At 34.6% G+C, this 6,395-nt stretch overlaps 1 pseudogene; it reads right to left on the bottom strand.

Annotated features, from left to right (window-relative positions):
* Window positions 1-2,065: 2,065 nt before the first annotated feature.
* Window positions 2,066-4,689, bottom strand: LOC114172951 (annotated as a pseudogene).
* Window positions 4,690-6,395: the final 1,706 nt, after the last annotated feature.

The raw sequence follows: 6,395 nt of genomic DNA, 5'->3' as shown, positions 1-6,395 counted from the left end.
AGGAAACTACAACAAAATCAACCCTAGAGGCTTAACACTCAATGGAACGTAAAAAAGAATACAAGAAGAGAATAGAGGGGGGCGTGAAAGATGGTGGGGAGGACGAAATTAGGTTCCCCAAAGGGTTCTTACGCTCCCTTTATGTGTTTTCCTATGTCTCTTTATAAAGATATTGGGTTTGACATCTTTTGTTGTTGTACTCTTTTTTCTGATAGTGTAATCTCCTCCAATTATCTTTTAAATAATCCAATATCTTTTAATATATATTTGATTGTTGTGGAGATCTAAAATAATTTAAGAAAATCTTTCCAGATTCAAAAGATTTAGCAAATATTATCTTTTGATATTTACTTATATGATTAAATAATAAAATATCTAAAGATATATTTGTCGGATTATCTTTTACCATAAAGATTTCAGTAATCAAAGTCATTTTTGTAGAAAAGATAGAGAAAATTGCAAGATCCAATTTTTGTTGTTTATATCCTTTTACAGGCTTAGCCACATTCAAATTGGCTCAACCAAACTTCTTCATGCCATGCTTGGCTTGGTGTTTTATGGTTTCGATTATTTGTTATTCTTGGTTTTATATTTAAGGTGCCATAAAGCTTTAACAAATTTATTTTCACACCTCCATGAGCTCAAATTAGCTATAAGTGCAATTGCACTCACACACTTCAAAATATCTAAAGCACATTTATGCAACTAAAATGCTATTTTTAACATATTTTGGTATCTCATGCTCGATAAACCTAATTATAACAAATCCTAATTAAAACAATCGTTTAAAGCCCAAATAACCAATTAAGAATCCATGATTAAAGATTAAATAAGGGCATAAATATGCACTAATGACTTATATTATAACAAATATTTATTTATTTCATTGATAAGATAGACTAACATATGTGGTGAGGAGTTGAGGAAAAAATTTCTTGCATATATATTGTGACGTGTGTAGATGTGCAACTTGAGTTGTAATAAATTGGACCTAATATATTGCTCTTAAGTTTTATTTTTAATATAAGTTTTGGTTTAGATTTGAGGATAGTCACTGATAAGACATCTCTTCTTATAGGCGTCAATTCATATTCTATTAGTTGAATATCGTTTGGTGTGTGTGTGTGTGTGCATGTGTGTGTGTGTGTTTATGTTTGTGCGTATTTGTGTTTGTGCTTATGTGTTTGTGTGTGTTTGTATGTGTCTGTGTCTACGTTTATATGTTTGTGTGTTCAAGTGTGTGTGTGTGTGTGTGTTTGTGTTTGTGTCGATGTTTGTGTGTCTATGTTTGTGTGTCTGTGTTTGTGTCTATATATACTTATAAATGAATATTTAAAGCATATTTAATCATATAAGTATTTTCTAAGCTTTTAACTGATTAAAATTAATATTTTAATTGGATAAATTAAAATAATAATTATATTTACATGTTAAATTATTTTATTATCATAAAAATTGGAACTTAGTTTGACAATGTTAATGATTTAAATTATAATAATATTGTATATTTATATTTTTGCAAAAATATAATATAAAAATTTAATCTGTTTAATTGTTTTAATTGAACAAAAAAATAAAATTCAGTGAGTGAGGGGCGGGTTGACACTTCTTTAGTCCACCAGTTTGTCGGGTTAAACAAGTGAGACTAAATCAAGCTGGCTTATTAAAAATACCAATCCGACCCAATTGTATTGATGTTTATGTATATATTTGTGTCCTTGTATATTTGTGCATGTGCATGCATCCGCTGCATGATTGTTGCGTTAATTGTTATATGCAAAATAAGAATGAAAAAGGAAACATAAAATAGTTTTACACGTTTTAAAAGGTATATTAAAAAAAATAAAATGTATACATTAAGAAGTAAGCTCTTCATATGGTTAAAATATATAATATTTCATATATTAGTAATAAATCAAACTGCTGTATAAGTCATCAAAATGTGAGTCTAAAACATGTATTATATGTTTATTTTTCCCGAGACTTGGACTAATAAGTTAGTTGTTAAGAAATTTTCAGGTCAATCAATTCCAAAAGGAAAGGCTATAAAGATAAAACTTTAAAATAATTAACAAAGTTTGTGTTAAATTAAATAACCTTGGAAACAGTATTGAGCCTGGCTACACACAAGCATGAAAGATAGAAAACAAGAACGGCTACAGAGATAGAAAGAAACATAGTAATGTTACTAAGGAACACTCTGAAGCATTTCAACGACTTGGCTCATGGTTGGCCTTATATCTTTGTCTTCCTCAACACAGTCCAAAGCAACTTTGGCTAAAAGCTCCATCTTGGATTCATTATAGTTAGTTTGGAGTGCAGGATCAATGATATGCTGTAGCCAAGATCTTCCACTCTTTTTTTCTCTCACCCATGCCACCACCCTTCCATTGTACGACTCTTCTCCATCAATGTTTTGAACACCCGTTGTTGGCTCTTCCAGTTATCATCTCCAACACAACAATTCCATAGCTGTAAACATCAACCTTCGACGTTATTGCTAAGTTCAGAACCCACTCAGGTGCCATGTACCCTCTTGTTCCTCTTATCATTGAAAAACTTGAATTGTTCAAGTTGTTCCTGTTTTGTAGCTTCGACAGGCCAAAATCTGCTACCTTCGGTTGATAATTAGCATCAAGAAGTATATTCTGTGGCTTTATATCACAGTGCAAAATCCACTCCAAGCATTCTTCATGCAGATATGCCAGAACTCTTGCTGTTCCAAGGGCAATGTTGAATCTCTTACTCCAATCAAGAGTGTTGGATGAGAGATTTTCCGCCAAAGAACCCTTCTCCATGTACTCATACACCAACAATCTATGCTTTCCCTCAGCACAATATCCCCACATTTCAATCAAGTTCATGTGGTTAAGCCTTCCAATGAGACTCGCTTCAGCAAGGAATTCTCCTTCTCCTTGTTTAGCCTCATTCAGTCTCTTGATTGCTGCATGTCTTTCATCTGATAAATACCTTTGTACACAACCCCTCCTGCACCCCTTCCAATCTCTTCACTGAACCCTTTGTCGCCTTCTTCAACTCTGAATAACTATATTTTCTGAATCCTGTTCCTGCAAGATGGTAGCCCTCTCGATTAGACTTTTGTCTGGTCCTAACCAGACACCAAATCAAAACAATACAAATCACTTCAAAAGCTCCAAGGGTGATGGAAAACCACAGGAAAATCTTCACATAATGGTTTGCTTGTGTTTTGATATAAGCACGTTGAAGTTGAACTGAACAAACATGATCATTTAAAGATTCTCTGTCATGTTCTTTGTGAGAGAAGCTATTACTTCTGGGCAATCTCAGGTATGTTGTTCCTTGGAATACTTGTGAACGTCTTCCATTGAGAAATTGCGTTTTCGTATAGCACCTATAAAAGCGTTTATCATCACTATAGGAGTGTTGAAACCCCTTACAACTGCAGTCTTGCAAGCATAAACTCTCACAGGCACTGTAGTTACTGATTTCTACATAATGATTGTCATAGCCGTAAAACTCAACATTTGGAATCTCCAAGAACATAGACTCATTCCTATGGCAGGTAAGCTGAAACAAGGGTTCACACCCTTGAGACCAATCACTGTGATTCTTCAATCTATGCCCCGGAAGACACAAACATTTTCTTCCACTCGCATGAACATAAACACAGAAGCTGTTGGGTCCACAAATCCCGTGAGGTACGCAACCACTAGAAATTGCTTGCCATGAAACATACCAATTCTGCAAAACATTATTTCGACTGTACACCCGAACATTGCCATCACACTCCACTTTCAACCTTCTCTGCAGCACTGTGCCATAATCAGATGTCACGAAACTGAAATTATCTGTTGAACTGAAAAGTCCCAGAGAATTCAACACGCCAATTCTACTACTGTTGAAATTAGTCCTTCCAGCATCCCAACTTATCAACCAAGGTTGTGGCCAGTAGGAGCTTGAAACATCAGGACCATCATACTGAAGACCGAGAACGTTGTCATCATCGAAGAAAAACTTGTAGAAACCAGATGAATGGTTACTCTCGCTTCTTGAAGACACAAGTTGCGTGTATCTGGTAAGAGGTTGACCAGGAAGCAGAGTATCCGTTGGAAAATCAAAACTTTTCCACAAAATGGTTCCTTGGGGATCATCTAGCACAAGATTACCATCATCTTGGAGATGCAACTTTACTGGGGCATGTGAAGCTGTGTTTGATGACCAAGTGGTGATTTGGCCAGCATCAACCAAGACGATGTTACCACTGTTCAAAAGAGAAAGCTTTGAGAGCTTCCCATTTACGGGTTGATCACGGCTTGCCATCCAAACCACAGTGGTGGGGTTGTGAGTGTCAGGTTCGTTGAACCATATGGCGAAGGAGAAGGCATTTTCGCCAACTTGAAAGAAACCAGCACAGAACATTTTATTAGGTGAGAGAATAAAGTCGTGTGCTTGTTTCTCCACTGAGAGAGAGGACCCCTTGATCAACGAGAATAGGGAAGATGAAAATTGGAACGAAAGAGGCAAGAGAAGGAAAAAGAGTGAGATTGAGAAACCCATGATCGAACTGCTTCAGACCAAATTTTTTATGATTTATTAGAATGTGAATGAGGCTGCTAATTATATGTAAAGAAGTAGCTGCCCATACTTTCCTAAATGAAATTTTGTCCGTTAATTTGGCCCAACTTATGGGTTGGGTCCCGAGATCTATGGAACATGTTGAAAAGAATTTATACGACGAAACAAAAACTAACGTAAGAAAAAAGGCATAAGACCAAATGCTCAAAAGTCGTTTATAAGACCAAAATGCTCAAAATGGTTTATAAAGTTTTTTTTTTTCTCCAAAAGGTAACACAAACCACTTTTTAAAGTAAATTTTTTTTCTTAGAAATGAAAATAAACAAGTTACTCAAAAGTTTGTTATACAAGTCAAAATTTATTCGATCCAAATTCAAACTCAAGTTAGTATGCAGTGTTAAGTTAGGTAAGGTTAATCAAGTTGGTTGAGTTGGCACGTAAGTCAAGTCAAGTTAGTTTGAGTCCAAATCAATTAATTAAATATGTGTCATGTTAGAGTTAGGCTAAGTTGTGTTGAACTGGGTCAAACAAGTATGGCCCGATTCAGTTTGGGTTGATTGTAGTTTGAGTAAACTCAGGTGGGTTAAGATAGCTTGCTTGAAGTTGCGCCAAGTTGGGTTAGATCTAGGTTAGGTCGTGTTCGATTAAGCCCAACTTAATATTGACAAGGTTGGTCAGACAAAGTCAAGTTGGTTTGGCCAGTTATAGGTTAACCCAAGTTAGACATGATTGTATTAGGTCCAATTTAGGTTCTGTTGACCTAGGCCACATCATGTGAATTGAGTTACGCGAACTTCAGGTCGAGTCAACTTAGGGTTGAGTCTAAATTAAGTCATGTCAAGTCGAGTTGAGATGGGTTCCAACTAGGTTAGACAACATCAAGTAATGTCAGCTCGGGCTCAGGTTAGGTCGAATAAAGTTGGGTCTAGGTTGGGTTAGGTCAAACCTAAGTCAAACTGAACCAAACCCTTTTTCGATAAATTATAATTTTGTTTGAGAAAAAGAGAATGATTAGTTATCTTTATTATCTTATAATCAATTTTTATTTATGTTTTCTTCTTTTATCTCTCTGACTTCTCATTTACTAATTTCACTCCTTTTCTCTCCTTGCTTTCTTTATTGTAGAGTTCTTATTTTAAAGATTTTGACAGATTTCATTCCTTGAATCTCATTCTAGTTGTGTGTACCAATCTTTCTATCTTCATTCCTTTTTAGTATGTTGTCTTTCTATTTGTGTTGTTGTTATTTTTATTTTATTTGTTTTATTTTTATTTTATTTGTTGGATTTGTATTAGGATTAAAAATGTAATTCTTTTGCTTGGTTTGTTTTTAGGTACTTTTTCAATTTATGGACTCTGAGAAATTTTCAGCATATATTTTTATGAGAAACTATATTTTTTTGTTGCTTGAATTAAATTGTAAAACTATTAACTAGGTTAGAGTTTAACCTATTGGTGGATAATGGATAGGGATGGCAAAGCGGGTCAGCCTGATCCGTTTTGACTCGCCCCGCAATTTAATATCGGGTTTACTTTTCTAGCTCGTCCCGTCACGCGGTTGGCCTGCGGGCCTGTGGGCTGACCCACATTTGTGATGAGTAAAATAATTTTTTTTTTTTGTGATGAACAAAATAATTTTTTTTTATTTTCCATAATAATTGATATTCATTTTCTATCTAAATAATTCCAATTAGTTTACCTAATCAAAGACAAGAAACAATAGCAACGAATATTATAGCTAAAGTACAATAGCAACATGTCACCTTACAAGACAGGTACCTAAAAATGCATAAAAAGATATTCCATATTCAAGAACTAAAATCATTGTCTTATATATAA

Source organism: Vigna unguiculata, unplaced genomic scaffold (assembly GCF_004118075.2).
Source record: "Vigna unguiculata cultivar IT97K-499-35 unplaced genomic scaffold, ASM411807v1 contig_84, whole genome shotgun sequence".
Lineage (NCBI taxonomy): Eukaryota > Viridiplantae > Streptophyta > Magnoliopsida > Fabales > Fabaceae > Vigna > Vigna unguiculata.
This window is presented reverse-complemented; position numbering and strand designations above follow the sequence as displayed.